This window comes from Felis catus, chromosome A1, assembly GCF_018350175.1.
Source record: "Felis catus isolate Fca126 chromosome A1, F.catus_Fca126_mat1.0, whole genome shotgun sequence".
In the NCBI taxonomy this organism is placed as follows: domain Eukaryota; kingdom Metazoa; phylum Chordata; class Mammalia; order Carnivora; family Felidae; genus Felis; species Felis catus.
In genome coordinates this window covers 25,601,666-25,624,110 of record NC_058368.1, presented here as the reverse complement: position 1 = coordinate 25,624,110, position 22,445 = coordinate 25,601,666, and the positions used below count along the sequence as shown (strand labels likewise).

At 45.9% G+C, this 22,445-nt stretch overlaps 1 long non-coding RNA gene across 2 annotated transcripts; it reads right to left on the bottom strand.

Annotated features, from left to right (window-relative positions):
• Positions 1-20,239: 20,239 nt before the first annotated feature.
• Positions 20,240-22,378, bottom strand: LOC111559737. Of its 2 annotated transcripts, XR_002740875.2 has the most exons (3): positions 22,247-22,378; positions 21,799-22,047; positions 20,240-20,782 (listed from the first exon to the last, which is right to left on the bottom strand). It is a non-coding gene; the product is annotated as an uncharacterized LOC111559737 (long non-coding RNA). The 2 variants fall into 2 exon arrangements; XR_006594865.1 differs by lacking the exon at positions 22,247-22,378 and having other exon boundaries at positions 21,799-22,233.
• Between the last annotated feature and the right edge of the window lie 67 nt (positions 22,379-22,445).

Here is a 22,445-nt window from a genome sequence, read left to right as displayed (position 1 = left end):
GTGTTAAGTACCTAAAATACCTCATTTAATCCTCAGAAATAGTTCTCTTATGTAGATAATGTCCATTTTACAGAACCATTTCCTGCCCAACACGCTATGATGAGTGCTGATCCCTCTTTCAGGGGAATTCTGCCCTTGGGGCAAAGTGAATACCAGAGTGTACTTTTCTAAAACCTTCCCCCACACACAATCTTCCCTGCACGACAATGGTACAGACCCCGGAAAAAGCTGTGTGAGAGATTGAGAGTTTGTCTTTGACATCCCCACTTTAATACAAACACACAACCTCCCTACTGATGGGATGAAAACTGAACTCCCTCCTTTAAGTATTTTTTAAGTTTATTTTTTTTTAAAGTTTTTTAAAAATATTTTTATTTATTTTTGAGACAGACACAGAGCATGAGGAGGAGAGGGGCAGAGAGGGGGAAGACACAGAATCTGGAGCGGGCTCCAGGCTCTGAACTGTCAGCAGCTCGAACTCACAGAGTGTGAGAGATCATGACCTGAGCCGAAGTTGGACGCTTAACCGACTGAGCCGCCCAGGTGCCCCTTTAATTTATTTATCTTGAGAGAGTGCAGAGAGAAGGAGAGACAGAATCCCAAGCAGGCTCTGTGCCATCAGTACAGAGCCTGATGTGGGGCTCGAACTCACAAACCATGAGATCATGACCTGAGCTGAGATCAAGAGTCTGATGCTTAACAATTGAGCCAGCCAAGGCATGCTTGAACTCTCTCCTTTAAATTTTTTTTTTTATGTTTATTCATTTTTGAAAGAGACAGAGCACAAGCAGGGGTGGGGCGGAGAGAGGGGGGGACACAGATTCCAAAGCAGGCTCCAGGCTCTGAGCTGTCAGAACAGAGCCCGACGTGGGGCTCGAACTCACGAACCGCGAGATCATGACCTGAGCCAAAGCCGGACACTCAACCGACTGAGCCACCCAGGCGCCCCTGAACTCTCTCCTTTAAAGTCAAGATCCTCTTGCTAAGATTTTATTCCCTGCTGCACTTTTAGTACTCAGGTAGGGGGCACAGCTTTGGAGTGGACTCTCTTAGACAGTAGGAGTTAAGAACCCCCATGGAATGTGACAGGAGGCTGGGGCACTGACTGAAGGGGCACCACCGTATGTTCAGACTCCACCTGCCGTGCACCCACCTTTCGCCCCAGCACACCGGCCATTTTCCCTGGCATTGGCGTAAGAGTCCAGGAGATGATGAGCTGGTCTTTTTCACTTAGTTTTCTTTCTGACATGAGTACAGAGCAGACTCCTGGGCCTAATGTTTTCATAATGTGTAAGAGGAGGAATCAGAGATTGCTTTTTAATCTTCCTTTTCTTCACGTACTCCCATCTTTTCTTCTTCCTACTTCCTTGTCTTTGAGCAAGTGTCACCATTCACAGTACAATAGTATGATGTCAATCTTCCAGACAGCAGTATGAGCCTTTAATAGTTTATTATAAGAAAATTAACAGTTTTTATTGGACTTTGTTGGAAATCTAAATTAAAAGGGACATAGATTCTGTCGCATCATTTAAATTTTAGAGTTTTAAAGAAATGATTTAGAATGTACTGTATTTTTAAATGTTGAAATTTATATTTAAAAATCTTAAAGACATGAGGTTTTGATTGTTTTATGGAGATGTAGGTACACCAAAAGAATATGTTCCCAGGCTAAACGTTTTACTGTGGTGTGCTCACGGAGCACAGTGGCTGTTATTGGCAAGTATGTCCTGACCATGATTATATCCCCGGCACAGTGGATACTAAAGTGCTAGACATAAGAGGCGTTCACAGTCTAGTGAGAAATAGAGAATGTAGACGGATACAACAGCGTGTGGGTAGAGAAGTGTGAACTAAGTGTTGCAATCAATCAGAATATTCCAGTTAATTCATTGTTGCCATTTTTGCTCTACATGGATTTCCAATTTTTAAAGCGTTTGAATGCAGTAATATATACTTAATTTTAAAACTGCTTTGAATGTAATTTAACCATTGAAAATTCCTAAAACACGAGAGGACTTATACAATGTCTAAGGATCGTTATTATGAACACATACGGTGGATGTCTGTAACACGTCGATCTTGTTAGTAGAATGCTAAATTGATGGGTTTACTGGGCTAGTCCTCGTGACATTTAAGCCGTATTTCTGATTGCCATTCTAGTTTCTCTCCTTGAACAAAAGCCTGGGAAGCACTTGGGCCATTCATTCATTCATTCATTCAGTGAAAACCCACTAAATGCCGACTGTGTGCCAGGCACCAGGAGCAAAGGTGATGGCTGTAGTAATGTGCCTTCCAAGCCAGTCGTTCTCTGCCTGTGTTACTGAAGAAGCAGGAAGGTAAAAGGTTCTGTTTATTGCACCCTTCCTGTGTGCCGGGCACTGTGGTATAAGCATCCGGTTCATCACTCATTTAATCCTCCCAACAACCCTAAAACATGGGTTCTCTTTTTAAGCCTTGTTTTATGGATGTGGAATGTCAGGCACCGAGAGGCTGAAGAACCTAACCAAGGTCATACAGTAGACTGGGGCAGAGCCACATTCAGATTTCAGGTAGCACTGGGCAGCGTAGGCTCTTAGTTACTATTCTGTGTATTAACTGTGCTTTTATGGGTGCTATGCTGTGGATTGCCCACAGCTGTAATTCACTGGCCCAGAATCTTCCATTTGGTTTTTTGTTGTTTGTATTATTGTTATTAATACTATTGGGGTGTAATTGACGTATAACTCTTTTGTGTTTGACCTTGCACTAATGGGCCGCAAAATCTCAAGAGTTATCTTTTCTGAATCAAAAAGAGTTAATTCTGGATTCTGTCTGAGTTGTTTTGCCTTTAAGGATTCAGTTTCCAATTTTTGTTGAGGTTCTGGAGTTTCTTGTGGAGTGACGTTCCTTTTTTTTTTGGCTCTAGATTCAGATGAGGTATTTCCCAGGGATGATTGCAGATGGCCAATGTACTTCATTTGCTTACATCCTAGGCCACCCAGTGAATGTTCAGTTCCAGGCTTATTTAGAAAGTTGGTGACTTGGCTGGTCACAGTTGAGGGTCTCTGTCATGGCCTGGTAAGCACAAAGGAGGTCCATCAGCTTGGACTGCCATGTAATGGGGATACAGAGCTGAACAAAGATGAACAGGTCCTTGCTTTCAGAAGCTCACAGTATTGAAGAGGACTTGGAAACAAACTGCAAAATAGCGCATTAAGTGCAGCAGTATAAATACGTGGCAGAATGTTTCCAGAGCTATGTGGGTTCAAAGCAGGTCACTTAGAGCAAGTTGTTTGCTTTCTGTGCCTCTGTTTCCTCATCTGTGAAATAGATATAGTAAGCGTACCTACCGGAGAGTTGTGGTGAAACTTAAATGAGTCAATATATCAGCACTTTATTTCCCACATTCTTGGTTACACTGTAGAGTGCAGAAAAATTGCTGGTTCTTTCCGTAGCACGGCTGATTTTGTGCCGTTCTGCTGTTGCTGTATGGAGTTAAGAAACATAACTATTTTTAAAAAGTCAATATGTGTAAAGCACTTGAAACACTATATGGTACCATATCCAAAAGATGTAAAGATGTAAAATACAAAATGTGTATCCTATACAAAAGATGTAAAATACGGAAGTGGCACAGAGAGAATTGCATCCTTGGGGAGTGAGGAAAGCCTTCCTGGAGCAGTTCCTGAAGTGGATTTTGAAGGGGTTTAGGAGCTCAGTAACACTCGCAGCCTTACTTCACAAGGTGATTGGAGTGAGAACCCACACACACCTTCAGTGTACTAACAGATACAGCCTGGTAGTGAGGGAGTGTGGCTCGACACACTGAGTCCAGTCTTGGTCTGATAGAAGAATGTGGAGGTCACATCATCTCTCCCTGGGATCGGGTGCGATGGATGAGCAGCCAGGCAGGACTAGCCTGCTTCAGGCGTACCCCCAAGTTCAAAATGGTGCAAACAACCTAATTACTCCCATATGTGCAGCATGCTTTTCCACTTTGACTCATCCCTGAACACATTTCTTTAATTTGGTCCTACTGAAATGGCAGTTGAAACCAACCATAATGAATTATATCATAGAGGTTTGAGATCTCAATCCTTTATCTTTCCACCACTGCAAAAAAGATAAATAGGGAGCGGGAGCTAAATAGGGTCAAATGATTCACTTAAGTAATGGAGGCCCAGTAACTCCTAGCTGGACTAGAGGACCTAGACAAGAGCTGAGGCTAAAGAGAGAGTCCCTTATCCTTGTCCTCTGTTGGTGATGACTGGATGGCCACTGGTGGGTGGGTGGCCTGACTTAGCATTCGCAGGTGAAATCTGGAGCAACTGGAAGAAGACGTCCAAATGGCCAGCAGATACATGAGAAGGTACTAAGCATCACTAATCGTCAGGGAAATGCAAATCAAAACCACAATGAGATCCCACCTCACACCTGTTAGAATGGCTAAGCTCAAGAAGAGAAGAGATAACAAGTGTTGGCAAGGATGTGGAGATAAGGGAACCCCTGGACACTATTTACGGAAATGTGATTGTTTTAGTCGATATGGCAAACAGTATAGAGTTCTCAAAAATTAAAAATAGGGGCAGCTGGCTTGCTCGATGGAGCGTGTGACTCTTGATCTCAGGGTCATGGGTTCAAGCCCCTGTTGGTCATGGAGACTACTTTAAAAAAAGAAAGCACACCATGCAAAACAAAACAAAACAGATCTACCTTATGATCTAGCACTTCCACCTTTGGGTACAGACCCAAAGGAAATGAAAACAGGATATCAAAGAGGTATATGCATGCCCATGTTATTGCAACATTATTTACGATAGCTAAGATAGGGAAACATCCCGAGTACCCATCAACAGATGAATGGATAAAGAGATGGGATCTATATATGAAATAAATTTTCAGGAATTATTGAGCCATGAGAAAGAAAAAAATCCTGCCACTCGCAACAACATGTATGGACCTTGAAGTCCGTATGCTAAGTGGGATAAGTCAGGGAGAAAAATACAAATAGTCTTAAATGTGGAATTCACTTTCACGTAGAATCAAAAAGGTCAGATTCATAAAAAGCAGAGAGCAAAATGGTGATCACCAGGGACTGGGGGAAGGGAGGGGTAGAAGAGATGTTGTTTAAGGGTACAAACTTAAAAGTGGTAGTAAGTAAGTCCTAGAGATTTAATGCATAGTGTAACATTATAGACAACAGTATAATATCAAATTTGCTAAGACACTGAATCTTAATTATGCCAGCCACAAAAATGATGCAGTAGAGGTGCTAACTGATGCTACACTGACAGTCATCTCACAATATAGTAATATATCAAAGCAGTATGTTGGATACCTTAAATTAACATTTAGGTGTCAAACATGTCGCAGTTAAAAGAATAGTAAAAGTATTTACCAAAGGTGGATCTCCAAAGAGACACCAGTACAGCACGGAACTACTTCAGAAATGATGATCTCTTATCAGTGATGTTGAAAGGGAGCCTTTAAACATCCTACAGAAGAAAAGATATTTATAAAACACATATAATGGACTTGTATCTAGACTGTATAAAGATCTCTCCTATTTTAGTAACAGCACAACAAGCCAATTTAAAAATGAGCAGCAAACGTACACATACACCTCACCAAGAAGATACGGATGGTCAGATAAACACGCAGAAAGCTACTCCACATCACTGGTTGAAGGAAATGAAATTAAAACCACATGGGATAATGTTACATACCTACTAGAGTGGCTAAAATTTCAGCAGGCTCACAGTTCCATGTGCTGACAAGCATGCAGCACAGCCTGAACTCAGGTTGCTCGTGAGAGTGCGAGGTTGAAAACAGCTGGGTAGCTTTTAGTAAACTCGAATATACCACCGTACAACGTAGCAATCCCACTGATCGGTATTTACCCAAGAGAAATGAAAATAACATGTGGACACAAAAACCTATACACAAATATTTATAACAGCTTTAATCCTAATTGCCAAAAACTAGAAACCACCCACATGTCCACCAGCTTGTGACTCCGTGAAACTATGGTGTGGTCTTGCGCTGGAATACTACTCAGTAATGAAAATGAAAGGACCATTTGGATGAATCGCCTGTGCATTGTGCGAGGTGAAAGAAGCCAGACTCCTGGAGCTACATACTGTATGCTTCATCTGTAGGACATTACAGAAATGGCAACACTCTAGGGGTAAATACACAGGTCAGTATTTGCCTGGGGTTGAGGGGGCGTAGAGGGGCTGACTACAGAGACCGGGGAACGTCGTACAGCCCAGGAGTCTTCAGAGAGCTCCAGTCTGGGAAGGTCGGAAGCTGGTCGGGACCGGTTGGCAGTGTTAGAGGTCTGCTGTGTTACCCTGACAAATTCTCCAGGCATTAACAAAGGTAAATTCCATCTCCAAAAGGGAAGAAAATGCCTAGTGTGTACGATGCTAGAGGCCTTGAATTAAATCCACTGGGAGAGGGTCCTCAAAAAGGCAGCAATGGACTGAGTCATTTATATACCCACAATAAATCTGAGAAAGGAGTGTCACTGGGGGATGAGAAACCCATCACTTCTTTGATTTGCTGAATGTTTGAGAAAGCAAGTTTGAGCAATGATTTCTTACCGTAGTAGGGGAGGTAAGAAATGTGTTGTTTTTAAAGCAGAGAAAACCAAGATGAGTTCATAACCGTGGGACAGCAGAACTTGGAAAAGCTGAGGCTAGAACTCAAGTCAGCTGAAGCTGAAGCTTTTGCTGATGTCGCTAGCCCCACGATGTCCCTGGTCTCGACCTCATGCCCTTGGATGAGGAGTCTTACTCCTCGTGGAGCCAAGGATCAGAGAAGAGGGCGAGCGTGTCTTTCCCTTGCCGTGTGCTCTGCCGGGCATGGTCCAGCCTTGCGCTGAACTCAGGCAAATGGACCTTTTCAGTTGCAGCTTCTGGAGGTAGTGTGTCCTTACCACTCATCGAGCTTTACATCCTCTTAGAAAATAAAACTCTTAATCACCTTCAGCCGGCACTGTCAAGTGAAATCTTAAGGACGTCAGTCATCTCAGATCACATTCTGTTAACCACCTACACAGACTCATCTGTAAGCCCACAAACCTTAGCCTGCAAGCTTAGTCCGTTGAAATGAAAACATCTCTGCATGAGGTCTCCAGTTGCATGCCGATGTCGATGGATACCAAGTAATCAACTGAGAAAGGGCAGAAAAGAAAGATCTATTTATTTATTTTTTAACATTTATTTATTTTTGAAACAGAGAGAGACAGAGCATGAACGGGGGAGGGGCAGAGAGAGGGAGACACAGAATCTGAAACAGGCTCCAGGCTTTGAGCTGTCAGCACAGAGCCCGACGTGGGGCTCGAACTCACGGACCGCGAGATCGTGACCTGAGCCGAAGTCAGCCGCTTAACCGACTGAGCCACCCAGACGCCCCAAGAAAGATCTATTTAAACAACTTTCTGGAAAAAACCCTTCAGTTGGGCCCAGCTGGTTGATTTCCTCATGAAAAAATTGAGTATGTCAATCCGGCAAGGGCATCACATGTGTTAGAACTGAGTTTGGTATTCCCTGGCGTACCCGATACCTAATTTTGCCGGGTCTTTTTAGGTAGTTGGCTGTCACCAGTGATCCGGGGTGGAGAAATTTGTGGTCTAGAGGAAGTGGCTGCCGAGAGGCTGGGCAGCAGAAAAGAGTATCTGTACTTAGAGGTTGGCAAAGATGAACGCTAACATCCTTTCTGGTTTTAAGATTATGTAATATAGGGGTGCCTGGGTGGCTCAGTCGGTTAAGCGGCCGACTTCGGCTCAGGTCATGATCTCACAGTCCGTGGGTTTGAGCCCTGCCTCGAGCTCTGGGCTGACGGCTCAGAGCCTGGAGCCTGCTTCGGATTCTGTGTCTCCCTCTCTCTCTGCCCCTCCCCCGTTCATGCTCTGTCTCTCTCTGTCTCAAAAATAAATAAACGGTAAAAAAATTTTTTTTAAGATTATGTAATATATAACATTATATATAAGTTGATAATTTTTTTTTTAAGCTTCTGTAATATGTAATGTAAGCCGTGGGCCTGACAAGGCTTGCTCCCAAGACCGGAGAGGGGTTTGCTTCACTGTTCTCACTCAGAGCTTCTGCACCTGGCACAGACCCAGCTACGACACACACGCCGAGTTGTACACAGAAGCTTCCCGCTGTGGACGGGCTGGTGGCCCCAGACAGGCGTGTGTGCTCTGTGGGAAGACCATTCGGTACTCGGCTTCCCAGCATCACCTGCTCCCTGCTGCAGGCCCACTTGATTGTATACACACTCTTGCCTGCACCCAGAAATACTTGTCTATCACCCAGTTCTCGTTCAGCTCCATCCTACTAAGGGCTCTTCCAGTTGTAAGAAGGAGAAAGCCACTTAAGTCTGCTTAAAGGCAGAAAAGACAGCCCTCCAAGGGACTGGCCCTTCTTCCCTTCCTCTCTCAGAGATCCGTACTGTTGGCCTGCCTCTGTGCCTCTGCTCCACCCTGTTCTCTGCAGATTGGCTTCCCTAGTTCCACGAGGTCATGTTCCCCTGGAACTTCGGCATGCACTTTCCTCTGCCTTGACACAGTGCCGGCTCTGGCTTCAATTCGACACGACTTTTCACGCCAGCTTCTTACAGCTGACTGACTCTAATCCTGGGTCCCATTTCTGGATTTCCCGGAAGAATGTGAGGGCTGCCTGTTTTGGTCAGGCGTCCACCCCTAATCTGATCGGTGGGGAGAAGCATGAAGGGCCACAGAGGCCCCCTCCAGTGGCAGCCATAGTTGCAGGGACAGGAGGGTTCCGGCAGAAGGGCTTATGTGTAGCTGAGCGCTCCAGAAAGCAACCACAGTACCCCCAACCGAGTCAGTTATTCGGGAATGCACATCTGGGAATAGAAGATCCTGAGGTCTTGGAGTGCCTGGATGGCTCAGTCGGTTGAGTGACGACTCTTGATTTTGGCTCAGGTCATGATCTCACAGTTTGGCGGTTCGTGGGATCAAGCCCCATGTCAGGTTCCGGGCTGACGGCACGGAGTCTACTTGGGATTCTCTTCCTCTCTCTCTCTCTCTCTCTCTCTCTCTCTGCCCCTCCCCCACTCGTGCACATGTGCTCGCTCGCTCTCTCTCTCAAAATAAATAAACTTTAAAAAAGAATCCTGAGGTCATTGTTTCATTGTTATTTCTGTAAGATTCTGTGCCCTGAGTTCCACAACTAAAGAAAGAAGAGCCCTGGGGGGGGGGGGGGGGGGGGGGAGCTCCACCAGTGAATTTAAAGGTAATGGTGAAAATTAGGAGGAAAAGGCCCTTCAAGTTCTAAAATTCCTAGGATTCACGTGTAAAGATGGAAAACTCAACCTATGGAAGAAACAATGTGTATAGTGTGCTTACACACAAACCCGGCTGTATAAAGGACTCCTCTATCGAGTGCATGAGAAGAGGGAAAAACCAACATGGCGGTGGGAGCAACGTGACCTACACTTTACACATGACATCAGCAACAAATCAGAAAGCTTTGATCTCCAGTTCTGAGAAAGTTAACGTGACGCTTGTACTTCTTGTGCTTCCACGTTGCTAGTGAGCACTGAAGAAACACCCTCAGCATCTCGAAGAATTCAACAGCTGTTTCTGTCCCCATTCTACAGACACAGAAACAAAGGCACAGAAAGGTAAACGCCACACCGCAGGGCCCCACGGTGACGGAGCTTGGGGCCAGCGTGCCCTCGCTGCCAGTGCCACAACCTCTCTCCAGCCCCAGGATTCTCGAACCTACCTAGTCATCAGAAACAAGGGGGAGCAGGGGAGTGAAAATATGGATGGCAGGCATTACCTGCGAGAACTGAAACCCATCCCTCGGGGAGGGGGCTCCAGCTCTGTATTTTTATAAAGCTCCACGGTTACTGCTGATGACCAACCAGGTCTGGAAATAGCCGCACTCATCAAAATTTTCAACTACAAAATTAATTAAAAGGGTGGTGGTGTTTTCCTGGCCGTAAACAGCTTGTAGGAAGGGTTCAGGCTTTCCTGTGTTTCAGGAAGCTCGGTGGTATCTACCTATCACGCATCACACCCCACAGCCTACCCTGAGAAACCCGAGAGTGACTCCACGCTGAGTGTGACCAGACGCCTTGTGAGACCACCCCGCTGTCACCTGAAGCCTGGGGGTGAGGATGCCTGTTCCCAGCAGGGGCTGAGAGGGTTAAGTGAGAAGCGTTTGTAAAGCAGCATGGTGCCTGCCACATAGTATATGTTCAATAAACGTTTTTGTTGAAAATGTTTCCAGAGCTGCTGTCACTGAATGGTAAAAGTAACCTGCGTTTCACATCTTTCATTTCTAGCCATCTCACGGGAAATGGCCAAAAGCTGCTAACAGGGATGAAAGGCTGAGGACATAGGAAAACCAACGGCAGTTGTTTTTATCCAGCAGACCAAACGGTAACTCCAGTTTGGGAAAAAAAAAAAAAAAACAGAGAAATATTGACCGCCCCCTCCAGCCCTTGAACCACTTCAGACCTTGGTTCAGGTGCCCCAAGACCAGGTCTCCACCTGCCCCCGGGGCCACCAGAGCTGGCAAGCAGTTCCGTCCACCCAACGCCTAGCCAGCCCTGGATTCCCTCCCCTCCTGTCAGTTTTCCTGGTTAGGGTCCTCCTTAGGCTGAGTGCCCGGATGTAGACAATGCGAGGAGGGGGCAAGCGCTTGTCGCCCCAGTGTGCGTAAACTCACCCTTCGAAATAGCAGCTCAGTCGCTCGGGGTTTCAGGCCCCTTGGTTTCTTCTCTTCGGTGTCTACTCTGATTTCCTTGCCCTGCTTGGTCTGGCTCGTACATCTGAGGGGATAAGAGCGCTAAGAATAGGTTCAGAAAACGCCTCTTTATGGTCACTCCTTGGAAGGCAGACACTTCCAATCACACCCTTGAGGCCTACGCGCTCTGGGGTACCGAGCGGTGAAAAATAGAACAGGATGTGACGCTCAGAATTCCTACTGGGTTTGTGCCTTAATTAGCTCCCATGACACACAAGGAGATGTAGACATCTTTGAACCGGTGAGCCCCTCGCGTTGTTGGGTAACAAGGAGTCTGGGCACATTTTTGTTTTGGGGCAACAGTTGGTTTTCTCCTACCTAGAGCCAGCTTGACGGGAGACCTCGTTCCAGGTCTCTTCAAATGATGAATCAACCTTATTTTGAAAACAGCTATTCGCTGCCTTCCATCCTCAGATAAAATGAGTGCACAACTCTGTCATTTATCAAAGTGGAGGCTACACCTACACACAGGATCTACTTTTGGGCTCGGAGAGGGTGGAAATGCCACAGCTCACCAAGTCTCCCTTGCCAAGTTAACTTAAATTGGGTTGAATAGCAGTTCTCGCTCGCTGGCTGAAAACACTGGGACTGACCTCAGCGTTCAGGTTGGTGAAAAAGAGCGTTATATGGTCGAAAGCAAGCAGTGGGACCAGCCCGGGGGGCTGTCTTCTTCAGCATATTTTTCAAGGACCTGACAGAGGAAATTTAGCTCTGTCAGTCAGACCTGCAGGAATGTCATGTAGCTGTCCGGGCACCTGGCGCTGTCCCCTCACTTGGCTGCAGAGAGACTTGACAATTGATGAAGAAATAACTCCTTCCTTAGAGTGGGGAAGGAGAGAGAGGAGGGAGGGAGGGATGTGCTGAGCTGAGAAGCGTATTATTATTACCTTAAGGCTTTTCACCACTTGCATTAAGGAAAGTCTGAGGTCTTGCAAAATGACTTCAGGCCCCATTGTCTAGAATTTGAAAGAAATTAGAAGCACCTAAAGAAGAAATCAGACTATGGGTGTAATTGAAATTAACAAGTATTGCAAACAACTCCTAATCGCGTTCCTTCCATTTATCATGTATAAACAATGTGAACCACGCCCATTCTCAGACAGTCTGAGATCACTTAAAACGTCCCGTGCAGAGGCAGGGAGTTTGATTGGAAGGAGCATAGGTTTTTGGGCAGGAACGTAGGTTCAAACAGCTGTTTGGGAATAGCCTCTGTTTCTCTGCATTTTCTGGAGGGTATGACCAAAGTGCCTGCCTTGCTTTGTTTATCGTGAAGGTAAACTTTATCCCCTGTAAAATAATATGCAAATGTTATTTTATTACCCTGGGCCCTTTGAGTTATAAATGACAGAACTGGCCGAAGCAAAAAATTGAATAAATCAGTCCCATGGACCCTAAGACAAGGGAGAAAAGTGCAGTGATGTAATGATGCGGTTTATAGGTCCATCTCTTTGAGTACTCACTCCAGCGTTCTGCTTTATGAGAGCTCATCCATCAGGAACTAAGCTCATGTTCTGCAGAAGATCACATTCTGAGACTCACTCAGTACAAGTACTGAGCTTACAAAACCTGCAGAACTAGTGACTATCGTGTCCTTTTCGTTGTCTCTCAAATGTCGAGGCTTTAGGAGCTCTGTCCTCATTGGTGTCGCTCCACTAATATGATTGAAGGGACCTGTGAGCGTTTTTCTTGCTGATATTTTAAGTTTCCTTTTTTAAGAAGTGTGCTACTAGCATGGGGCGCCTGGGTGGCTCCGTCAGTTGTCTGGTTCTAGATTTCAGCTCAGGACATGACCTCATGGTTCATGGGCTCAAGCCCCGCCTCGGGCTCTACACTGACAGTACGGAGCCTGCTTGGAATTCTCTCTCTCCCCCTCTCTCTCTGCCCTCCCCCTGCCCGTGCGTGCTCTCTCTCTCAACATAAACTTTAAAAAAAAAAAAAAATTAAAAAAGAAATGTGCTAGAGTAACAATTTATAGGAAATGTAAAAATTACGCAGGAGAGGCACTACTAAGACTCCTAGACCCTTGGGAAGAATTTGTGTGGTCGGGACCGCTCCTGAAGCTCAGACTGCCTGGCCTGGCTGGTCAGCAGCGGGTGCCAGAGGCAGGGGGTGTGGAGGGGGGCTGGCGAGGGACACCCCATGCTGCCGTGCGTGAAGGCCACAGTCTCGCACTCCTCCCACCAAATTGAAATTTGCGAGTGGTGTTTGACTCTGTCCGGCATAGTGCTTGGCACACGACAGACATTTAATAACTATTTGTTAAGTGAATAAACTGATAAACAACAAAGTTGAGAACTAGGATGGAAATGGACAAGAAGTTCTGGAGATGTTCTGAAGAAAGAAAGAACCAGAGTTAGCAGCGGATTTGGGGAGTGAAGGAGAAGATCCAAGATGGACTGATGACAATGGCTTTGTATTTATTTGCTATAGACTGACGTAGCAAAACACTGACAATTCCCATTTGGACTTGAGTGTGAACTGCAGTCGGGACACTGAAATTGAAGATGTGGAACTAGAGACTGGAGGTGTGGAGATGGGAGTTGGGGGCATGGAGGTGATGGTTCTTGGAACTGAGGGAGATGAGCCAGAGGAGTTAAGAATGGAAGAGTTTGGCAGTAAATCCAAACCGTCAGATATCCTCAGTTAGGTGGATGATGATGATGATGATGATGGTGATGGTGTGTAGAGCTGAAGGAAGCCTGGGCAGGGCGGAAATGGAGTGGAAACATCCCCCTACCTCCCTTCTGAAGCTGCGCCCTGGGATCACTGCTCCTGCGTGCCGACCTGCCAGAACTCTGCACAGGAGTGATGGGCACCGCTACCGCCTTCAGCCCCGGCACACTCCAGATGGTTTCTGGGAGGAGCAGACTTTTGTCTTCCTGAATTCAGCTTGAGGAACGGGAGCCTGCTCTGTTTCCTGGGTGAGGAGTCTTGAGAGTCTTGGGAAGGTTACAATTTTTAAACCCCGTTGAGCTGTTGTCCGCGTGCCCAGCAGCTCTTGTCGAAGGTTAATTCTTCCCTGTGTTGAGGAAACTGAGGCCGTCCAGAGGGAGATGAGTTTTCCCCAGCTCTGCCCATCCGTCCCCAAACTGAAGGAATCCAGCCAGCGCTAGTGGACAGAGAGCCCAGGGCAGAGGTGCCCAGCGAGGCATCAGCAGCCACCGGCTATGATCCAGCATCGTGCTGGACCCAGGGCTGGGACAAAGGCCCTTCCTCTCTCCCTCTCCTCCCTCCTTGGCCCCTGTGTCTCTTTCCAGTCTCCAACTTCTACTTTTCCCCTGCCTTAGTGTCCCTCCCCGCACCCCCACCCTCCTGCAGATCCTGGCTCCTCCCCTAGCATCACCTTAGTTCCTGTGCTCACCTGCACGGAGAAACTTCCCACCCTTAGTCAAGGAACCCCCCTTGACTAAAACATACTGGGATATGATTTGTTAAATTCGATTCCCACCCCTGACAATGAAGAATGTGTGTCCCTTATAGAAAATTGGGAAAGTATAGAATAGTGGGGGGGGGGGGGGGGAGGTCATTCGTGGGGTAAGTAGTTAAGCCTCTTCGTAGAAATTAGCATTTGATCTCTGATTCTGAGCTTTGCTTCTTACTATGGCTGTGTGACCTGAGGCTAGTTACCTGCCCTCTCTAAGCCTGCCTGCCTAATAATTACTCTGCATCTATCTTTTAGCTTTGTCCCAGGATAAAATGAGCTAATACTTGTAACACACAGTAGGGCTTAACAGATGACAGACATTAGTATCAACTAAGAGGCCGCTGTTCACTGTGATTAGACGCTCAATGCGTGAGAGCTCTGACTGTCATCCACGGCCAGCCCAGCACCCCGCCCACGCCCCTCCACCCACCGCCTTGGAAGGTCTCTCTGGTAGTGCCACTGAGCTGCCGGTGCTGGTCACAGCGCCTCTGGATTTGAACAAGCTCCCAGTGGAAGGTGGACAAGTAGGGTTGGGTCCCACCAGACACATTGGTCCTGGGGATCCTTTCTCAGCTGCGCATCCTCACTAACCACTGTGCTTCACGGCCAGTCCACTGATTCTTTCTGGTCCACCCCCCCACCCCCAGCCCTCCCTGGCTTTTTAACCTTGCCTTGTTGCTTTCTCGACTTCCGTCTTCACTCCCCAGAGAAGCCGATGACAAAAGTAAGAGGCCTCATGCATTTTACTTTACTAACTAGGGTTTTTAAAAATTACATAGGTACATTTTGTAGCACGTATAGATACGTATGTTTAATAGGCCCATAGTATGTATGCTCTTCTGCAAATTGCCTCTGTTGCTTAATACATGAGGGACATCTTTCCGTATTAGTTAATACAACCCAGCCTTCTCCTTTGAACAGCTTTGTAGGACTTATGATATGGATGTACCATGATTTTTATTTAAATGGCCCACTAATAACATGCATTTAGGGTGTTGCCAGGCCTGGGTTTTGTTTTCTTCGGCTTTGGAAACAGTGCTACCCGGAGCATCCTAGCCCATAGATCTCTGTGCTCTGAGCAACCACACCAGGTCAGGGGCCACTGGCCTTGAGGGAGGGGTTGGCATCTTGTTTATGAGCATCAAGCAGCAGCAGTTGTGCTGTGTCCAGGCCTGACTTCCACCCTGATTTCCCTCATGCTTCAGGATCTGATGTGCAAACAGCGTGCAAATCTGCCGGGAAAGCCACGTTTCCATAACTACTAGGGAACACCAGCCCTTCCAACCCCTGTGTACCCACCTTTGTTTCAAATAGACACACGGTGAACTTTCTCTACCTTGACTGAATAGGTTTCTTTCTACCGAATCAAGGTCGGATTCCTACTTTGTAAATTTTCTTCGCAGAGTTTAAATGTACTCAAAGCATTCGTGTTCCTAGCTGCCTATTCATGTTTTTGTTTTGATTCGGAATCTTGCTGTAGAATCAACTCCTGCATGAAGGAATCAGCTTCTCCTTATTTCAACCCACTCAGCTATGGATGCTTAACTCCTTAAAAAGATTATACCTAGATATAGATATAAATATTGTCATCAAAGCACCGTGTCTGTGACTAACAGATCAACCAGCACAGAGGACTTAGGAGGAAAAGCAACAGTACCTAAGCCATGTCTGCCTCCTGCTTCCAGTCTCTTTTCATCTAGACCATGACCTTCTTCTAGAGCTTTTTGTTTTCCCGGAGTTGTTGTTGTTGTTTTTTTTAATGATTTATTTTATTTTTTATTTTTAAATAATCTCTACACCCAACATGGGGCTTGAACTTACAACCCCAAGATCAAGAGTCACATGCTTTACTGACTACCCCAGCCAGGCACCCCTCGTGGAGTTTAAACGTACCTTTTTGCTTCCCCTCTGTATCTTTATCTAGCCATACATTTATTTATACGTTTATCTAGCTGTACATATATTTGCTGGCTGTGTGTACACTCAAGTTTAATACTAGCAACTCCGTAGAGTTCCTCTTTCCTCTCCGGGAACTTCAGTCATCTTTCTTTAAACTGGATCACACATCTCTGTCATTCTGGGGAGTCCTCTTACTACTCTTTTGTTGTTGTTGTTGTTGTTGTTGTTGTTGTTTTCTCCCTCATTTTTGAGGATTACATCCTCAAAATAGCTTGCTAAAAAAAGGTATATAGGAAGCAAGTGTTCTCCATCTGAACTGCCTGAAAATGTCTTTATTCTCCCTCCTCCCTCATTGATAATTTGGTTGGGTATAGAATTACAGGCTGAAATCATTTTCTTCAGAAATACTGAGGCATTGAGCCATTCTGTTTAGCATCCAGTATGGCCGGAGAAGGCTGCACCTCCCTCGTGGGGGTGAAGTGTTGCGAGGGTGTGTGTGTAGTGGTTAAGGGAGTGGGCCCTGCCAGTAGACTGGCGAGTTTCCACCTTGGCTCTTTTACTGTTTGCTGACTCTTGTCACTGTTGGTGACTTCAGTTTCCTTGTCTGTGAAGCAGGAATGACGATAGCATCTACTCATAGGGCTGTTGTTAACGATTCAATGATTTAATAGAGTAGTGCTTTGAAGAATTCCTGGTACTTAGCGTATAGTTCCTGGGACTGATACTAATATTTTTCTTTATTGGGGTGTTTTAGTGTTCTTTATCTTCAGCGTTCTGACGTTTTACTAAATGTGACCCATGCTAAGACACATTGTCTTTTCTGGTATGTAATAGTGAAATACCTGAGGTGTCCTAGTATGGGACTTTTAACATTTACTGGGCTCAACACTCAATATAGCATTTAGTTTGAAGACATCCCTTCATCTCAGGGAAATTATTTGTTATATTTCTTTCATAATTTCCTCTCCTCCATTTTCTCCGTTCGCTCTCTTTTGAGCTACTGTCAATCAGAGCTCGGTTCCTAGACTGATTCTTTAAGTGTCTAATCTTTGCAATTTTTTATTTTGTTGTATAAGAAAATTTGTTCTGCAAAATGTCCCCATTTTTATCTTCCAATCCTTCAATTTATAAGGTTTTTAATTAAAATTGTTCCATCTCCAAGAGCTCTGTTTATTTTTTGTTAATTTCATGTCATCCTTTATAGCTGTTCTGCCTTTGTGAATTTCTCTGAGGATGTTAATTAGAGGGTATTGTTTGTTGTTGTTCTTTTCTGTCTCCTGAATTATTTCTGTTTTCTGTTTGTTGTGAATTATCTCTTTCTCTTTTGTGCTGCAGGCTTTCTTTATGATTCTTGCTTATTTGTTCACATTTTTTAAATAAGGGACTTGGCTGTTTGATTAGGAGCTTTATGTGTGGGCAGGACGTGTGAACTAACAGACTTTGCTTTGTGGTGAGCAGGTGGGAACCTGGCCATGATTCTGGGGATCCTGAAATGCCAGCATGTGGAGGACCTAAATTTGGGACATCACATATTCTCACTGCCCTAATTTTTCCCAGAGTTTATTCAGTTTTTTGAGAAAAATCCTATGTAATGTCATGTTGGGTTTTAGAGAGATAGATAGATAGATCTATCACATCACAACTGCCCAGGAAGATAAATATAATTTTCTTCATATTCCACAGATAATATAATTATCTTTATGTTCCATATAATTATATTCATATTCATATCCTCAATTCCAAATTGAGCCTTAGAGAGATTAAATACAGCGCCCAGGGTCACATAGCCAATGAGAAGTGACAGAATTTATATTCAAGTCTCTCTACCTCCAAAAGCCATATGTTCCTAATAACTAAGATAAACTGTCCTAGAATGGGTACCAAGGTGGATGGTTTGGGTGGAACTTGGCTTACTTCCATCCCCCACAGAATATCTTTGTTACTAGTCTTTTTTTTTTTAACTTAAAAAAAAATTTTTGGGGGGGTGCCTGGGTGGCTCAGTTAATTAAGCTTCCGACTTCACCTCAGGTCATGGTCTCGCGGTTTGTGGGTTCAAGCCCCGGGTCAGGTTCTGTGCTGATGGCTCAGAGCCTGGAGCCTGCTTCGGATTCTGTGTTTCCCTCTCTCTCTCTCTCTCTGCCCCTCCCCCATTCATGCTCGCTCTCTCTCTCAAAAATAAACATTAATTTTTTTTTATTTTTTATGTTTATTTTTGAAAGAAAGAGCACGAGCGGGGGAGGGGCAGGGAGGGAGACAGAGGATCTGAAGCAGGTCTCAAATGATGTGGGTCTCAAATTCACTAATGGGGAGATCATGACTGAGCCCAAGGTGGACACTTAATCGACTGAGCCACCCAGGCACCCCTAATTTTTTTTTATTAGGGAACCTCTACTGCCAACATAGAGCTCAAACTCACAACCCCAAGATGAAGAGTCTCATGCTTCACTAAGCCAACCAGGCGCCCCTGTATAGAAGATGTGGAGACCTAGTGTTCAGAAGAAAGAGGAAACAGAAGAAGAAACAACCAGATTCCCCGGATGTTCGTTAAGCTTGACTTTCTCGGCACAAAGAAAATCTCTTGGCCTGGGTTACCCTTGCAGGTCCTTTCCCCCTAAAGGTCATTGCGAAGGGCATTGCACACAGGTACGTTTCCGAAGCCAAGGGACACTGTTGGAACTGTCGCAGCATCCATCCTGTGTGGGGATCAATGACATAGCTCTTTGATGCCTGGGCACTGTCTCTGCTGTGACAGAAGTGGAGGCTGTTTTCTGAGCGAGAGTCAGTCTCCTATTAACTTTTTAATGGCATCCAAGGTCATTGTGGGTTGGAACTATAAATACTCAGCCAGTCTCCAATCCTGAAGTTGCTTAAAGCTGCTCTGCCTTAGAGCCCTTATTTGTGAAAAGAGAATATAAGAATCATCCCGGGTACCATTCACAGACGGCTAGTGTCAGGCCATGCAAAAAAATTCTTGGGATTATTAATTATGAAGCAAAGTGACCCAGTAACTCCCTGAATAACCTTTATTGAATTTTATTAATTTGTCATTTGCTAGAAAGTCTGAATGTTGAAACGAGAGCATTCCCTACCAGACAACTTCTCCCTAACACATCGGTTTTTATAGTTGTGAGATATCATATGCGCACTGTATTATTACAGGACACACACACATTCCCCAACACACACCTCTTTAGAAATTGTTTTCTGATCGGCGGGAGGAGGGAGGCCTTTGTACTCATAGGGAAGTACACTTCCGGTATACGTTTAAAAAGTGGCTCAAGTACACATTTTCCAAACAGGAAGAATAACAGTAAACAAGGTAAAATGTCCATTTGAAAGAGACTTAGATCTGCATTCGGAAAACAAGGCCAGTTGTAGACAGCATCCAAGGGGGTTTTGGAGGACCCCCTACTTCCTGATACTCACACCCCTGGGTAGTCCGCTCCCTCCCACGCTGAATATGGCTGGTGTTGAGGGAATGACGGTGTGTGACTTCCGAAGCGAGGTCATGAAAGGTGCTGTGCCTTCTACCTTGCTGTCTATTGGCTCTCTCGCTCTGGGGAATCCCAGCTTCCTATCACCGGGCCGCTCAAAACAGCCCTAGGATGAGGTCCGTGGGGTGAGGAATTGAGGCCTCCTACCAGCGCACATGTGAATGAGCTTCTCAGAAGTGCCCCCCGCCCCAGCCCGGCCGGATTCAGATGATTACAGACGCGGCTTAACATTCTGACAGCTTCACGAGAAAGGTCCCAAACTAAATCACGCCTGAACTCCTGACCTATAGAAGCTGCAAGATAAGCAGTGTTTATTATTGTTTTAAAACACAAAAACTGGGTGGGGGGGGGGGATGCTTGGGTGACTCAGTCGGTTAAGCCTCCCACTCTCGATTTCGGCTCAGGTCGTGAGCTCACGGTACTCTAGATTTCGGCTCAGGTCATGATTTCCTGGTTAGTGAATTTGAGACTATATCCGGCTCTCTGCTGACAGTGGGGGAGCCTGCTTGGGGTTCTCTCTCTCTCGCTCTCGCTCTCGCTCTCTCTCTCCCTCCACATACACACACACACTCTCTCTCAAAATAAACATTAAAAAAACCCACTAAATTTGGGTGTTATTTGTAACAGCAATAAATAATACAGTGAGTCACAGTAAACAAGGCTAAAAAGATTCAGATGTGTATTTGAATATAAAAGGATAGGTATTCAGATATGTATTTGAAAATAAAAGGAATTCCAGTATTTATTCAGAACGTTACATTTTAGAACACATGACAAAGTTCTTTTGATTATGTAGAACTGATTTCACTCATTTGTGGGTGGACGCCCCCTCCCATTCATACCTACCTATTCATTAGGCTGTAATTACACTTTTCCAGGTAGTGCTGTCGATCAGCAGCACCGGAAGAGTCCTTGCAGGTGGATAAGCTGGGAGAGAGGGGAGAAGGAACTTCCTCCTCCTCAGCAGCAAACCACAACAGAAAACAAGATCCAAGACTGTCCAAGCCAGCAGCGGGCATTAGCCCGGACGTCTTCGAGTTCACATCAGTGGGCCTAGGGTTACCAGCCCTGCATGTCCGTGCCACCTTCCAGGAAGGAGACGGCCAAGCGTTGAAACAGTCACGGGCTGAGTCTCACGGAGCCTTTTGAACTACAACTTGTTTTGTAGGAACCAAACCTGCGCGCCATCTGGTGGCCTGCTAAGAGATTACACCACGCAAACATTACTGGTCCCTTTAAGTACATATCGGAGTTTAATTTAGTGAAGTCCCTTTTCTATACATACACTACGGATGCAACAGCTGGGCATTTTGATTTTCAAAAAGAATATACCTACATACTTTTTTTTTTACCGTGTTGCATATATTTTTCATTCTTTCCTACACGTATCTATACCTTAGTGGTGCAACTAATGATTTATGGCTATTGGTTGTACCAATTTTAATAACATCATAGCAATTCCACCATCCAGTCTAATTCTCCTGGCAAGTCTTGGAGAAATGCTTGCAAAGTTTGTTAAATTTTTCTGGAGAGCTAGAATAGCAATGATGAACTCAACTGCTCTTATATTTTAATTTTTGCTGGTTCCAAAAGACCCTGGGGCAAGATTTCAATATTATCAGTTTACCCTCCCCACCATGTCATCGTTTTCCCTGCCTTTGCCTTTCTTTGAGTTAGGAAAGGGCAGGAATAGAGGGAAAATAGTCACAAAACGATACAAAAAGCTGATGTGTGCATGAAGAGCTTTATAGTACTTAATATCTTTGGAAAGAATAAATTCATAAAAGATCAAGGCTAACCACTTTGGCCGTCTTAGCATGCCCACACCACAAAATAATAACAGAATTAGACTGAACTTAATGTACCAACAGCATCATTTCCGTTCATTCCCAAGAGAATGTTTGGTATCTTCCTGCAAAGACATATCTAGAAGCAATACTCTCTCTTTCTCTCCTCTCTCCTCTCTTCTCTCTCTCTCTCTCCATTTAGCCATCAAGCATTTTAATCATGGGACGCAGCAGCATCCCGGTACTTTGGTACCACCTGTCTTTTATTGTGCGTTTTCACTTAATGGTTTTATGAACACTATGCTGCTAAGCAAAGAGCCGAGTCTGGGCTCTTCTCCCTGAGGCTCTGTAAATGTCTGCTTCGTCCTGGTTCTGAAGGGAACTTCACTACACCTAAAAGGTACTCCTCAAGAGTGTTTTCTCCCGACCTTGCTTTCTCTTTCCTTGGGCCGCTCCCAGGACGGTCCCAGCCGCGCAGCAGGCGCCCCCTCCAGGCGACGTTTCCTTCGGTGGACGCACCGAGAGAGGCCCCAGGCAAGACCCTTCAGCTGTTTGTGCTGCAAACCAGTTGTCAATTAGGCTTCACTTTCGCGCTCCCCAAAGGGAGCGAGCAGCCGCTCGGTCTGTCCAGTGGCTGCAACCGGCGAATCCGGAACGGCTGCTTCTCGTCTTAGTCCCTGGAAAACAGGATTGAGGGGGAGGCGGAGAGGGGTCACGCCGAGGAGTTGCTGGGGCTTATTGTTCGATTTGGGCAAGTTCGAGGGCATCCTGCTAGGCAAAGGCAGGTCGGGAGAGGCTGGGAAGATGGAGGCGCCCCCTGCCCCCCTCCCCCCGGCCCCCAGGCACCAGTTGCCCTCTGGCGAACAGCACGCGCACCGGGCGGGCTGCGGGCCCCGGCGGCCTCGCGCTCCCGGCCTCTCGGGGCGAGGCGAGGCTGGCGCCGAGCCGTGTCCTCTCCCGGGGAGTGCTCGGTCCCACCTCACCCCCACCCCCACCCCGGCCCCTGCTCCCGGAGCCGGCCCCCCTGTCCTCGCCGCTGTGGGCAGGGGTGGCGCGGGCGGGGGGCCCGGGGCGG